This window comes from Pinus tabuliformis, chromosome 9 (assembly GCF_031772625.1).
Source record: "Pinus tabuliformis cultivar Carrire ecotype Pingquan chromosome 9, CPIR1, whole genome shotgun sequence".
NCBI lineage: Eukaryota > Viridiplantae > Streptophyta > Pinopsida > Pinales > Pinaceae > Pinus > Pinus tabuliformis.
Window position 1 is genome coordinate 1,345,507,117 of NC_142307.1, and position 17,097 is coordinate 1,345,524,213.

The window sequence follows — 17,097 nt, forward strand, 5'->3', positions numbered from 1 at the left end:
CCAGCCTCGCCGATCCGGATGAGCTCCTCCTTCACTTCGAAACCTGCATTCACTAACAATCAAACGATTAAATAGCACTTGATAATCTCATAAAATAAAACATATTTAACATATAGACCAAGGAGTACATGAAACAACTCATGGATAACAAGTTATTGAGAAGAATGGACTCATTTGCATTAATAGGAAACAAAAGGAACAATTACAACCTGAGCCTTGGTGTTGTGCAACTCCCTCCCAAGGTCCATCAAGAGTTCTCCTTTACTTTGACAAAGCTCACCCACTTCCAAATAGAACAAGCAAAGATGGTAATCTCTCCTCACAAGCTTCTAAATGGGAGTCCTAATTCTAGCAGCATCTACCCTTAGAAATGTTTAGCTTTCAACCTCCCCCCCTTTGGCCCAATGCCTGTATTTATAGTGCTCTAGAGGAAGTTATTCAGGTCCACCATCAATGGGATAAGTCCCTCTTTGTATGGGATAGCTCCCTTATTGATGGGATAAGTTCCTCTTTGGTAGGGATACATGAACCATCTGGAGGCGCTTCATACACGTCAAACATACTTCTAGAAGCCTCTAGAAATGACCACAAGTAACTTTTTGGAGTGAAACTTGCGCCTTTTGACCTTTACAGGGGTACGCACCTGCCCCTTTACATACAGAGCGTACAAGTACGCAGTTTTTGTGAACATTAGGTGCGTATACGCAGGTAAGGCCGAGAGAATCTGTGTACCCAGAGATAAACACATTTACTAAGACTTTCTCTCTTTTTGGAGTTTGACATGGAGAGCAGAGGCATAAGACTTGCCCAGGAGGATAGCATGACTATTGATAGAGCCATACTAACTATAAATAGCCATGGTGACATTTTTTAGTGTAACAGATTGCCCCCTAAAGTGCGAAGCCTGTAGTAGATTAGGGTTTTGTATTATCTAGGAAGGGTGAAGCGCTTTATCATTTCAAGGATTATCTCGTGGAGAGCCTCGTCAGAACCTGCAATTTTCAACACAAAATACATGTATAAGATTATATCATCACTGAGGTAGGCATTCCCATACTCAGATCAAAACTTTAACTAACAGACTAACTACTCTGATACAGGAATGATCTTGCAGTACATCATAATCATAGACTTGCGTAGACACAGTATGGACGCAGCCATCTGTTTATAATTGGTCTACTATATAATGAATACAAAACTCCTCGCAGCCTGGATGGTGGGAACTAGATCCAGGGTCTTCATTTCTACTTCCCGAATTGGTACGATTCTAGCCATGCGAATAAATGAGTTGATGTCGAGCATGGTAGAAACCACTTGATTACCAGTCAATGATGTAAACCGTTAACAAGTGTGAGAGAGACCACCAGTGATGTCAATGGTTCTCAAAGTACCCAGTACAATCCATGAAATGTGAATAAATGAGTTGATGTCGAACACGTCACGGAATCCTCTGATCGAAAGTCAATGATGTAAACTGTCGTCAAAGGCGAGAAACCTGCCATTGATGCATGCAGACTTCAAGGTACTGTCGATTTCTAAGTCATCTTTCCAGATAATGTGCTGATGTCGATAGAAAGCGACCCGTCGCAGGCAAGCCCACAACACGAAATCATTGTTCAAGTTGAAGAAATGTTGCTGTAAGGACTGACTCAGGGATGGTCAAATGGATGACAAGTATTTTGCATATGAATGGTTTATTTGCAGAGACCTCTTGAACACATAACGACACGACAGATGGTTTGGTGACGATTGACCCAAAGTTAATACCCGGAAATGGTTGAAGACTTTCAAAGTGGTTTGATCAACTTTTAAGGCAAAGGATTTCCCAACCCAGGTGAACGGAAAGTGTCGTGTCCAAGAGCGGTGATAAGGTTCTTCTGTAACAAAGGATGACAAATTGGTTCATTCTTCTCTCTTTTCCCCCACCATTTCTGGCAAGTACCTCCTTATTTTTAACAAGCTTGAGGAGGATAACATATGCTTGATTATAAGCTCATCCTTCGGACGAGTCCAACCTAGTTTTGATTCGAACCCTAGGAAGGAGTGGTTCGTTCCTGTTTGTAATTGAACAGGTCCTTTACTGTGAAATTTTAACGAGCCCAGTATAGGAGAAACTCGGCGTTTTTCAATTTTAGAGAGTCTGAAAAACTTAAGAAGACTCCAGGTTGAACTTTTTCGTAAATTTGTGTCCCCCAAGCCCGAAAAAGTATAAAATAATACCTGGGAGAACCGCTTGATCTTGCGACCAAGGAGTACTTTCATGATTAGTGTCTCTGACCTGAAAAGTAAAAAGCGATCAAGGACACGTCGTTTTATTTCCGTATCGAGTTTGAAACAACAAAAACCCGGCAATCTTTTCCTGTTTTTACGGTCAGAAAAGGGCTATAAGGGGACCGTCTTCTAATTCCGTTTTAACGAGTGTAAAAGAAACGCTCGGCAATCTTTTCATATTTTAGGAGTCAGAAAAGAGCTTAAAATATGACTCTGATGTTTTGGTTCGTGAAAAATGATGATTTTACTCTAAAGTCCTTTTGTCCTGTACAAAAACGACACATTACTCATACCTGTTTAAGATGGGTAAAAATACATTGAAAAACATCTTTCCATGGTGAAAAATAAACAAACTTAGCATTCATTCATCCAAAAAACCTATAAAAAGACTTTTTACCATGTCATTTTTACCATTTTACTGTTGAGGTTGAGAAAAGGGCTTTTGACAAGAAAACTTCTTGTGGACATTGCGGAGAATCCGACCGTCAGAATCGAGCGCCGTCTCTTTCAGGTATTCCACAACATCCTCCTCTTCAATTTCATCCGTTTAAAATTCATTTTTAGGTTTTAGTTTGATTTTTTAGGGGGTTTAGGGTTTTAGGATATGTTTCTCGGGGTACGCAGGTGCCCCATGGGCGACCTGCGTACCCCGACCTTTTTTGTATATAGGAAAAAGGTCGGGGTACGCAGCCCGCCTTCAGACCAGCTGCGTACCGCCGCTCTGTGTTCTGAACGCGGGGTGCGTACCCCGTGAAACACGCATTTTGAAACCCCAAACTCCAATTTCAACCAATCAAATTTCTTCTAATGAATTCTAACTATTGTTTTTTGGTGTGTAGGGCATTCACCATGCTAGATTGGAGAGAAAGAGAACACGAGGACGTTGATTTGGCCGCAATTGGTCATCAACCTTCTATTGATGCGTTAAAAGCATGCGGACTGTACAAATACTGGGCCATACCTGGCATGAGGGGCCAGGTGCCATTCCTTGAGTGGCTGGTTGAAAGGTGGAACATTCAGGATCAATGCTTCTACATCGGAGAGAACCAGCTCGAGATAGAGCCCTCCGACATATATTTTCTCTCTGGCTTGCCAAATAGGGGCGAGCAACTGACTCTGTCCGGGACTAGGCCGGGTGGCCAATCCCTTGCTAGCCTCCGGCTAGAGTGGTGCAACAATCAGAACCAGGAGAAAGGGATAGAAATCAAGTACATATCCCTGCCCGAACTTATGGTGATAGCCTTTACTGTTACCAGACTCTGCGGCGCAGCCGCCTTGCACATTGCCACCGGGTCCCAAATGCGGATGGTGATAGATTGCTACCGAGGCACCATTTTCAACTGGTGCGATGCTGTGTTGGCCAATATGAAGGGCCAACTAACCAGGGCAAAGAACGGACAACTGAAGACCTTTGGATATGGGCCTTTAGTTGTGAGCTTTGCCTTAGAGAGAGTTCCAATGCTGATCCCCCAGTATCTTACTGTTCCAGTTGGGGCTCCTCGAGAGCCTAAGTTGACGAGATGGGTTGCGGTAATGGCCCGGCATCCTGATGAGGGCGCGACAGTTGTTCGATTTCCTGATGGTTACTTTCACTGGCTAGAGAGCCAAGTCTTTGCTATTCATGATTTTCCTTATGCCGGAATGGATTTTCGGAATGATCCGGACATGGTTCTTCCACAGGGAGAACAGTGGGACGACAGAGGTATTTCATTCTTCACAAGTTTTTAAATTATGTATTTTTTTGTTTTTATATATCGCCTCAAAACTGACAGCACAAATTTTCAAAATGCAGATGTAGGTCCACGGCGTCCGGCCAACCTCCGGGCTTTTGAGAGGAGAGTACCAGCTGTACCAGCACCAGCCCCACAGGATGCGGCCGCAGAGACCTTAGCCGAGCTGGAACAGGATCTAGAGCGTCTGACGGCGGGTATACCAGAGACCACCATAGATGACATTCCTATTCAACTTCAGCGCTATGTGGTCGCAGTCCCAGGACCTTTTAGGAGGTTCCTGTGTAGGGTAGCGCGGGCAGTGGTCTCGTATAGAGAGCTCCACCAGTGATTGGCTAGTCACTTTTGTAGACACATATGACATTTTTGGTTTTTTGTACTTATCATTTTGCCAATCATAAGGTGTTTTTCAACCTATGATCGAAGACGATGTATATTTTTGACACACTCCTATCTATATATATATATATCATTATTACCGGATTATCTTGTTTTAACATATGTGATGAAATGTTTTTTTAAATTTACTTGCATGATTATCGCAAATATCTGTCCAACATTCGAGAAGCATGTATTTAAAGACCTTGGAATATGCTGATATTCAATGTAATCAAATTCACGTTCCAAGAGGCGCACTCTCAAAAACAACCTTAATAACACAGGATTTCTAATGGCATATACTCTATTAAGTTGTAATACAACGAGTTCAGAATCTAACCTCACTATCAAACGTCGAATTCCAAATGAAATATATTCAGACAATAATTCAACCACTGCACTGTATTCTGCAATGTTGTTCGTTGTTTGACCGAGGCTCACCCCATGCATAGAAACTAACTCGTAAGAGGGCGAATAGATAACCCAAGCTGCGGAAGAGATATTCCGTGTACTACGACAAGCACCATCGGCAAATCCAATGTACGTTTGGAGAGGCGTCGACATCTGCAATATCAAGAGTAAAACCAAGATAAGCCAGAATAACGACGAAAAACACACCTTCTAAGCTAAGCACACTATCTAAACTAACAAACATACTAGCTAGAAAGAAAACCTAACCTAACTAAAAATTCTCCATACCTATCATTTAAGCATAATACCTCTTTAGGTAAAGTCCATTTCTGGGTTTACCCAAAGAGTCCCCATCAAAATCTACCAGCTCATAGGCCCCATTTGCTAGCTTTCGCTTTACAATGTAGGGTCCATGCCACATAGGAACGAATTTTCCAGCACCTAGCTTATCGTTAGCTTGATCATATAATAGCACTAGGTCTCCCTCCGAAAAACTTCGAGGGGTCACATTTCTATCATACTGAGCTTTCATTCGCTTCGCGTGAGTCTCGATCTCCAATAATTCTGTATTGCTGGGATTGAAACCGAATTTTTCGACGTTCCGTCTTTGAAGCTTCAGGCCGAAAGGTTTGGGTTTGGAGATAGATGATTATATCCCCATACCACGGATCTAAAGTACTGATAAGAAACAAAGATTCGTCCGCAATGGACTCCTCTGCCACAGTTTCTGTGTCAGCATGCGGGAAAACACACATCAATTCCGCAAAAACTAAGGATTTCTTAGACTTGGACTTCTCGAAATCCAAGTCGAACTCTTGCAGGATAACGATCCATTTAGAGTACTTGCCCCCTAGCAGTTGTTTAGTCAAAATATAAATCATAGGGTTGCAATCCGAAATAACTGTAGTTTTACGGAGAAGAATGTAGTGACGAAAACGCTGGACAGCTTGAACGGCTGCCAGGGCCAATTTCTCCACATGCGAATATTTTAGCTCAGTGGGGTTTAACGTCCTACTAAGATAATATATCACATGTTCCGTTCCGAATTCATCTTCTTGGACTAACACCATTCCAATAGTGGAATGCGAAGCTGCGAGGTATAAGAAGTAGTCCTGGTTGTAGTTGGGAGGATGCAACAACGGTGCATGGGTCAACACGTGCTTAAGTGCATCAAAAGATTGTTGGGAAATCTCGTCCCAAAAGAATTGAGCGTTCTGTTTCAACAACCGTGTAAAACCTTCAGTGACCTCGGCGTAGTTTGGAATGAATCGGCGTAAAAAGTTTGCTTTCCCTTGCAAATTTTGGAGTTGGCGCAAACTCGAAGGAGGAGGCAATTTGATGATAGCTTCGACCTTCGAGGGATCGACGCGAATGCCGGCTTTTGAAACAACAAATCCCAGCAATCGACCCGTTTCTATACAGAATACACACTTGTGGGGATTCAACCGAATACGATAATGCCTACACCTCATAAAGATTGGTCGTAAGTGGACAAGGTGATCAGCTCGATGTAAAGAATGAGCAGGCAAATCATCGAGGTACGGTTGCACAATGTGCTTGATGTCATGAAATGCATAAGACATCGCCCGTTGAAAAGTGGCTCCGGCATTCTTAAGCCCAAAAGGTAATTTGCAGTAAGCAAATGTCCCCCATGGGCAAATGAATGCCATTTTTGGTTGATCGGCAGGTAGAATATTGATTTGATTATAGCCCGAAAAACCATCCATAAAGGAAAACATTTCACTTCCGACACAATCATCAATGATTTGATCGATATAAGGCGTAGGATAGTTGTCTTTTGGACAAGCTCGATTTATATCCCTATAGTCGATACATATTCTTATCGTTCCTTGTTTCTTGTTAACCGGAACAATATTCGATACCCAATCCGTTAACGGGATTGGATAAATGAAACCTGCTTTCAACAGCTTCTCGACTTCTGCTTTAATCGCAACCGCTTTTCGAGGGTGAATCTGACGCAACCGTTGCCGAACGGGTTTAGCATCCGGGTAGGTCTTTATTTCATGAACAACAATGGCAGGATCGATTCCTGGCATTTCCTCGTAAGACCAGGCGAACACATCGCGGAATTCTTGGAATAGGGCCTTGTAAGTTTGAATTTCATCTTCTGTACATGAGGCACCTATATGAATGTTTTCTTCAATTCCGGGCTTCACTGAAATGTCAATGGGAATAGTGCGAGAAATATTCCCTAAATTCAACTCTGAATCAGAATGTTTCGTTGGATTCTGAGCGTCTTTGACATATTCAGCGGTAAAAATAGATGAAAAATCGTTTTCAAAAGCATCATCCTCAGGCAAAAACGAAGATCTATGATGGAGATCTTCCCATGGTAGATCGTCTACACTTAGGATTTCGCGAAGTTGCTCGTCAAATGACACGACTTTGGGAAACGCTATCCATTCTGAGGTTGATGTGAAAAGTGATTCCTCAATGACCACATTCATTTGGTCGATTTGGGTTGAACGCGAGTCGGTAAAAGACATGACGGCTTCATAAGCAATTTCATATGGACTCAAAGGCATAGCATCACCGAATGAGTCTATCTCAGATTCAGATGGGACAATCCAAGGATCGTCGTAAATAATGGTGTCTGATGTAATCATATGAATTGATGCAAATGAAGGGTCTGCGTTGATTGGAGGGAAAGGAAAAGTTCCCAGTAAACCGGAATCTTTAACTAAACCTACGCCAACATCCCTATAAGGGATTGTCGTCTTACCGACATGCTGAATACTCTCTGAAGAGGCTGGGTCGGATGAAAAGTATGTCAGCTGATCAATTGTCACAATCTTGCCGTTATGTGGAAACTTTATTACTCTGAAGACCGATGAAACAACCGCTGTCATAGCACATGACCAACTTCGACCCAAAAGAAGGTTGTAGTCTAGAGGGGCATCAACCACCTCCACATCCAGACTAACGGTTTTACCTTCTACCCCTATAGGCAATTCCTGTAGAATACCAAACGGACGGAACCCACGGCCATCAAAGGCCTTAAGGATGGTCGGGGATTGGTTCAGCGAAGGAGAACCAAGCGATCTCCAACACTGAATCGACATAATACACGTGGAAGCTCCCTCATCAATTACAGTCCGATGAATAGGCCTGTTTTTTACCATCACTGGAATCTGGAAAGCCATTTGATGGGGAAGGCGCGGTGTACTATTTTCTAGATCGAAGATTATCAGATTCAGGTCCTGAACATCAACAGCTCTGATAGCCGACAAAAGTAATTTTCGTTGTGTTGGGCATGATTGCAGCACTTCTAAAGCCGACATTGCTGAGGGTGAAACAGCTAAGTCCTCAACAATGTTGTAATTCTGGGCCGCTCTCGCATGTGGATTGAAAGCAGACCTTCGAAGAACACCCTTGGCGGGCGGTTTGATTACTAAGTCCGGGTTAGGTTTTTCGATCTGTAGTGGATCGGAACTAGGAGCTGAGGTTGATGGATTAGAATGAGAAGATTCTGCTTCCTTACCATCAACAGGATTCTTACTACCATAATCTTGCGACCAAGTCGCAATCCTCACATGAGACATCATCAAAATGGGTTCTTCACTGGCAGTCGAGGAAGAACCTATCATCTTACTCTCCTGCTTTGGAAATGGATCTTTCAACACGGCAGGAGTGGGAGAACCTTTGACTATTTTCACAACCTCGGCCCGATGAGGGCAATCTCTTGTAAAATGATCCTCTTCACAAATAAGACAAGGATATCGAGGTTTGCGCTTTTCGTCATTGGTTTCCGACTTTTCTGTTTTCTCCTTCGGAGCCTTGTCTGCTTTAGCCTTCTTCTTTCCTTTCTTCTTTCCACCGTTTTTTGATTTGGCCGTAGATGACTCTACAGCGTGAATATCGGCGAAAAGTTCAGGAGAAGACTCTCCTGTCGGGGAATCAGGCAAGGTGATTATAGGAGTAGTAGAATTCTTGGAAGATTTCTTCTTGCTCTTTGTGTTCACCGTACCAATCATACCATCAGCGGCATGAGATCCCGAAGGAGCAGCAGCGATTTGATTCGATTTTGGAAGATCTGGGATCTTCTCGTGTAACGTACCCGACTGAGTATAAACTAAGTCAAGGTACTGCGCCTGAGCAATGACTTGCTCCTCAGTAACTACTCCGACCTTAGCTACATCTTCAGTAATCTTCGGTAATAATGATTTAACAAACCATTCAGCTAAGATTTAGTCCGGAATAAAAACTTTCACTAACCTTCTTCGACGTCTCCACTCATGAATGTGATCAGAAATATACGTGGACGTCGATTGTTTTAGTGAAGTTAATAACTCCGTGCCGTTATCGTATCTGACCGGCAACTGAAAATGAGTTAAGAACGAGGTAGCTAACTGGCTAAAATTTTAAAAAGAGACCCGTGGTAACTCAATGTACCACTTGGCCGCGAGACCAATGAGTGTACGCTGGAAAAGACGTAAGCGGATCGAATCATCCGAGATAGAATTTGAAGCACACCAGAGGTGGTAAGTCATCACGTGATTGGACGGATCCTCTCCAGACTTACCTTCGAACTTGGGTATATCACTGGGCAACTTATTTGGCATTGGCGGCCAGAACGGAAGATATTGAATTGGATCGTTCGTTAGGCGCGTCAAGTCTGGTAAATCCAAAGTTGCGATAAACGGTAATTGCCGGTTAGGATCTCTAAAACTCTGGGTCACAAGACCAGTCCCAGGAGGAGGATATCCAGGATAACTAGGAACAGGAATCGCATTAGGGATATTATATCCTCCTGGAAAACCAGGATTAACCGGACCATACTGGGGTTGTTGAGGTTGTTGATAAGTGTACCCAGGATACGGTTCATACTGGTAAACTAGCTGCTGGACAGCTTGCCCATATTGGTACTGTCCCTGGTACGGTTGATGAACAAATTGTGGTTGAGTAGTGACAACCGTACTTATACCAGGCTGACCTACAGGCATCTGAACCGTAGTTTGAATCGTAGATCCAGATAAGGGTAAAGATGTTTGAGGAGTAGTTACAGAGACAGTAGAAACAGGAGCTGTCGATACTCCAGAAGTAAGTGCGGCAGATGTTGCGGTAGTTGCAGCAGCCGTTTGAGATGGAGTACTAGGTGCAATTGGCGGCTGAGTAACTACCGAAGTTACAGAAGTTTGAACATTTGACTGGACAGATTGTGGTTGCTGGGGTGGACCAGAAACGACGGGTTGTCCAGCTTGAGGTACCAACTGTATACTTGGCTACAACACCTGTTGACCTTGTGATGGATCCCACACTATCATTCCAGGGTATTGACCTGTAACAGGTTGAGGATACTGAGATCCATAACCGGATTGGGGATAGGATTGATAACTGAAAGGTACAGTTCCCATACCTTGAACATATGACTGACCTTGAGGTGGTTGATAACCTTGACTCGAGTATTGACCTTGAGGATGATAACCTTGGGGTAAATACTGATACTAGGGTTGACCTTGACCTTGAGGTTGATACCCTTGAGGTAAATATTGATACTGAGGTTGACCTTGGGGTACATATTGAGGCTGGGGTTGACCTTGAGGCATGTATTGTACCATAGGTACATATTGACCTTAAGGCTGCCCCCCAGACACAATTTGTGTACCTTGAGGTTGCCCCCCAGGCGTTAATTGAGGCTGCCCCCCAGGCGGTAATTGACCACCTTGAGGTTGAGAAACGGGAACTGAACCTGACATCATGTAAATGTCCCCTACACCCAACGGTTTATTACCATTGTTTCCAGCTAATAACCCATGATCAACGGGTTGAGGAGATGCCCCCGCAAAGATACCAGAAAGTGACTGATACCCGGTGGGAACAGAAGGTCCGCCGTGTAAGAAAGATTCAGGAGATTGAGTGAACACGGACGACTGACCAGACATATTTACAGGAGTATAAATACCTCCAGGTGGAAAAGGAGTACGAGGTGGAGAAAAACCTACCCCTGAGTTGTCTAAATAATTGGTTAACGAAAGGTACCAAGTAGTACTTCTAGGAGGACTGTAAAAGATAGATTCACGCTCCCTTAGATCAATAGTAGGTCGATCTTCAAGGTTAGAGATGCCTATTTCTTCCTCTGGAGCAAGTTCTTCAATAGCAATCAAACCAGTAGGAAGATTTTCGGTGATAACTCGTTCTACTCTTGGTGAATCTAGAACACTAGAAGTTGGAGTAACAGGTTCAGATATTTCAGGTTCTTCGCCTATATCACTAGTAGATGAAAAGCTACTAGCAAGCTCAGAAACCGTAACAGCTTCGGGATTATAACCTGTCTCTAGACTTTGGTAATCTGGATGGACTACCAAGGAAGACTCTCCTTCTTCAGGTGAACCTACTCTACTGCCACTAGGAGGAGTTACAAGGACCTTCAATCCTTCGTACTGACCCGGGACGTCTTCAGGAGGTCCACCCCGCGATCTACGGAGTTTCCTCAACAAATCAGTTCCGGTAACAATCTCAGGTGACTTGCCCCGAAGTCTACGGGACTGTCTCGGTAATTCCGCCACAGCTAAAAACTTTTAACTACTACACACGAAAACAAAGTAAAATCTCAAATCAAACCACCTAAAGTCTCTAAAGAACCAAACAGATTTGAATCATACGCCTAAAGAATCTAGGGCGTTAAACCAAACACAAACAGTAGCCTTCCAGACCGAAAACGCTAGTTGGAGATGAAACCCAACATCGCTGGATTCAGTACAGAAGTGGCGGGTGGAACAGTTACCCCGGCAACCTGCTTAATGAATAGACCGGCATAAGTTCCTCGACTTTAACCGTCTCGAGTGAAGTGAACCCCCCGGAAAATCCAAGTGAGTCTAGCCGACGTCTGCTCCAGGTATAGTGGGATCTTCCCTCCACCGTCACCTCGGTAGAATCCTAAAGATAATGGTCACTAAGGTTACCAATCGCAACAAATGCACCTGGGGGAACAGTCTACACTCCGACAGCACGCAAGGGCAGAGTATCAAGCTCAATCCCCTTACCGGTTCCTTGACAATAATCCAAGGTTTACCGATAAGTGACCCCTGGCTCCTCGACAATGGTTAATCCGAGGTTTACCGTTTGTAATACGTGCGTGTCTGGCATCGTTCCCAACGAGGGAGGATTGATCCCCTCACTGGTTCGGACACGAGCTCGTGCTTCTCCTTTAAGAGGAGCTTTCCCAGAGTACAAATGAGACAATTGGATTTATTCTATCACAAGATAAGCTACTTGTTTGGTTTTGTTGTCTTGGAGAGTTAATTACTCTCCTACTCCAAGACACTAGCCTGATCTAAATTGGTGTTTCAGAGCCCTAGTAAATAAAAGTTACTAAGTTGATTTTACTTTAAGCGTTAATTTTATGGTTTTTCTTAAAGACAAAAGGTAGCGGAAATGAAACCAATGGTGTGTAGACTCGACTCGCAACCACTACAAAGATGCACCTAAGATGATTTACGCTACTTTTCTTTTTCAATGAAATTCTTAGCTAAGAAAGTTTAGAGAATGCAAATTTATATAAAAACAACTCTCTTGGCAACGAAAATCAAAGAAATAAAACTCTTTATCTTTCCAAGCATACAAACATGACCACTCATTACGTGCACGAAAAATCCTTTCTCTTTCAAAACAAAACTTTTCAAAGGAGATGTTTTTGTATTATTTCTTATTTAATAAAGCATATAAATCTATTTTAACGAAAATCAATCTCAAAATCTATAAAATCTATGAAAAATTGACTCACAAGCAAATCAAAAGGAAATTTACTTTAAAGCAAACCTAACGAGGCAAAAGCCTACAAGGATGATTCTAGGTTGTTTTACTTGACCACAATCAAGCCAAGGACCAGCTAATGCAGAATCAAAAACCAGTCAAAACAAAACTCAAATCTTTTTGTTCTTTTTGTAAAATGGAATTCAATACTCAATCAACAAGCACTTCGAAATTCGCCAAAGAGACAGCTCAAAGGTAAGTTGCTCTCACAGGTAGACTTTATGACAGGTCTGACTCCTAAGAAGGCTGACAAAACCAGAGAGATCTAAGGCTTGACAACTTCTACCGCCAAAGTCACTACAGGACCTACTCAAAAATCAGACCCTAGGGCTTAAACTTCTATGAAATCCACTAAAACACTCAATGCTATCGAAACAAGTTCAGGTGAAGATCTTTGACAAGAGACTAATGGATCTGGGCAGTAAAAACTAAGAAAAAGCAAAATCTAAGAGGAAAAATGTAAAAAATGGAAATTTCTTAATTTTTAGCAGGGTACGCAGGCAACCTGTTAAGACAGGTGCGGGCCCGCTCTGTGCACACAGCAACAGTGCGTACAGGTACGCACTGTGCAATACTCAGAGGGTGCGTACTACTGGAAAAACCAAGAAACACTAAATCTAATTTAACCCTAAGCTAGCCCACCCAAATGCAAAGTCACACAGCCAAAAACCAGAAAATAAATGACTTTTCTCAGATCAAAGTTGCATACCAAGGAAAAACTTTCACATCAATGGAATCCCCAGCGGAGTCGCCATTTTGTCAGGCGGAAAGAGTCGATAGTGCGGACACAACCAACCTCCCTAGGAGCCTAAGACTCTCTAGTGACAAACAAGACAAACAAGAGCAATCCTTCTCTAAACATGCATTTACCATACGAGAAATCAAGTGTTTAGATCCTACCTGTAGTCCAACGCTGTTGCAGCAGTCCAGCCTCGCCGATCCGGATGAGCTCCTCCTTCACTTCGAAACCTGCATTCACTAACAATCAAACGATTAAATAGCACTTGATAATCTCATAAAATAAAACATATTTAACATAGAGACCAAGGAGTACATGAAACAACTCATGGATAACAAGTTATTGAGAAGAATGGACTCATTTGCATTAATAGGAAACAAAAGGAACAATTACAACCTGAGCCTTGGTGTTGTGCAAGTCCCTCCCAAGGTCCATCAAGAGTTCTCCTTTACTTTGACAAAGCTCACCCACTTCCAAATAGAACAAGCAAAGATGGTAATCTCTCCTCACAAGCTTCTAAATGGGAGTCCTAATTCCAGCAGCATCTACCCTTAGAAATGTTTAGCTTTCAACCTCCCCCCCTTTGGCCCAATGCCTGTATTTATAGTGCTCTAGAGGAAGTTATTCAGGTCCACCATCAATGGGATAAGTCCCTCTTTGGATGGGATAGCTCCCTTATTGATGGGATAAGTTCCTCTTTGGTATGGATACATGAACCATCTGGAGGCGCTTCATACACGTCAAACATACTTCTAGAAGCCTCTAGAAATGACCACAAGTAACTTTTTGGAGTGAAACTTGCGCCTTTTGACCTTTACAGGGGTACGCACCTGCCCCTTTACATACAGAGTGTACAAGTACGCAGTTTTTGTGAACATTAGGTGCGTATACGCAGATAAGGCCGAGAGAATCTGCGTACCCAGAGATAAACACATTTACTAAGACTTTCTCTCTTTTTGGAGTTTGACATGGAGAGCAGAGGCATAAGACTTGCCCAGGAGGATAGCATGACTGTTCATAGAGCCATACTAACTGTAAATAGCCATGGTGACATTTTTTAGTGTAACAACAAGTATCTAATGATGTTGGGTCCTCTTGTAATTGTTGAATGGTCTTGCATATCTTATGATGTTATTTTCATTCTATCCTTGCTTCTTCTACCCAATCAAATTGTGGAATGGTAATAGCACATAACAATCCATCTATTTCTTCTTCTTTCCTTGAAAGTGCATTTGCCAATATTATGTTTTCCTTTTTGTTAGATAATTTCAATGTCATAACCTAGCATATTTGTAACCCATTTTTGTTTATTTTTTGAAGATAATTGTTGTTCCAAGAAATAATTCAAACTATCATGATTTGTTTTTACCTTGAAGTTTCTTTCTACCAGTTAAGGTGGCATTTATTAAGTCCATGTAATATGGGTAAAGTTTAATGGGTTTAAGTAAGTTCTTTCCTTTAAGTGGGATACTTTCAAAGACGAGGTGCCTTCCTTCTTGCATTAAAACTGCACCAATGCCATGTCTTGAAGCATTACACTGCATAATAAAGATTTTTGTGAAGTCAAGCATAGGTAATATAGGAGTTGTACACATAACATCCTTAAGTTTTTCAAGAGCTTTGGTTGCTTCTTGAATCCAATAAATTGCCTCATTTTTTTATAATTGTGTTAAAGGTACTATTATTTGACTATAATCCTTGACAAATTCGAGGTAATAGCTTGTGAATCCTAAGAATCCACTAAGATTTTTCAAGGTTTTAGGAGTTATCCATTCCACCATAGCTTTAATTTTGTTAAATTATACTTTGACATATACACAAGATACAATATGACTTAAATATCCCACTTCTTGAACCCTAAAGGCACACTTGGAAGTCTTTGCATATTGTTGTTGCTCTTCCAATAGTTTTAAGATATTGCCTACATGTTTTACATTTTTTTCCCAAGATTTGTTATGTATTAGTATATCATCAAAAAATACTAACACAAATTTTCTAGGGAAAAGTTTGAAAAAAGAATTCCTCAAGCTTTGAAATGTTGAGAGTGCATTAGTAAGCACATATAGCATTAACAAAAGCACATAATGGACTTAATACATTCTAAAGTCTATTTTGGGGATGTTTTCATGCTTCACTATTAATTGATGATATGCAAACAAAAGATCCAACTTAATAAAGAAAAGTGTTCCTTATAATTCATCTAATAATTCATCAATGATAGGAATAGGAGGGTCATTTTTTTTACATATCTATAATATAGACACATATGCCATGAATATTATTTATTATTAATCATCACCTCGCATGCAAAGAAGACAATTTGGCTAGGTTGAATGACACCAACCTCTAACATTTCTTGAATCATATGTTAGGTCCCTATACTACTAGTGTAGCCCCTTATTGTTATTAGTGCAACCCCCTTATTGTATTGTTGTGCCCATGTAGTCCCCATATTGTGCCCCATAGAATACCATTATTGTTATTGTTGTGCCCTTACAATATTATTGTTATGTAGGCTCTTATTATATTGTGGCCCCTTAGACTCCTATATATAGAAAAAGGGTATTTTCATTTGTATCATCCAAGAATTGTTCATTTGTGTAATGTAAAGGAGGTTTCCCCCTCAAATAGGATAATTTTGAAATCTTTGATCTATCGCTTCTTCTATTTTGTGAGTTGGTTGCATAACATTTGGTATAAGAGCTTTGGATTCTAGGGTTTCGTTGCTTCAAACAGCCATTGTGGAATTTCTGCTATAACTTTTTTCAAGAATAATTTTAGGGGCGAATGTTCGCCCTTTGGCGAAATTAAGGGGTTTTAAATTTTTAGTGGGCGAATATTTTGTATCATAGTACATTTTTACAAATCACCTCAAATAGCCCACCTTATTTTAAGGGAGAGCGTAAAAAAGGTAAATTTAGCCCTTGAAATTAGGACTTACAACCTTCCATTCGCCCATTTTCAAGAATAGGTTTTATTTAAGTGAATCCATTCGCCCATTTTCAAGAATAGGTTTTATTTAAGTGAATCCTATGGGCCAAATACCATATTTATAAAAGAGGTATGGTAAATTAATAAAAATATAAATAAATGAGAGGTATGGTAAATAAATAAAACATTTTTTATATTTACTCCATAAGTCACCTTATATACATGTAAGGGTGTAAACAAATAAAAATATAAGTAAAGTGGAGGTATGGTAAATAAATAAAACGCCTTTTTATACTTACTCAAAAGGTATGGTAAATAAATAAAAATATAAATAAACTAGACGTATCGTAAATAAATAAAACCTCTTTTTATATTTAGTCCATAACCCTTGTTCTATTTATGAAGGCTCAAGAAAGAGGTTTTATTTAAGTGAATCCTATGGGCCAAATACCATATTTGTAAAAGAGGTATGGTAAATTAATAAAAATATAAATAAACGAGAGGTATGGTAAACAAATAAAACATTTTTTTATATTTACTCCATAAGTCACCTTATATTTACGAACACTCAAAAAATGGGTTATATTTAGGTGAAACCTATGGCCAAAATACTATGGGACAAATACCATGGACTAGATTGTTATTAATACCATGCAAAAAACCATTATTAACCCTAATATTAGAATTAATAAAAATAAAAATGGCACATGGTATTGACCCATGGTATTCACCAAAATGGCACATGGTATTGACCCATGGTATTCACCTGGAATGTAGCCTATTTAAATGGGGGAATTAAACCAACATGTAGCCTATGCTAAGATTCACTAGGACTTTACAAAGTTTTATTATTTAGTGAAAGAC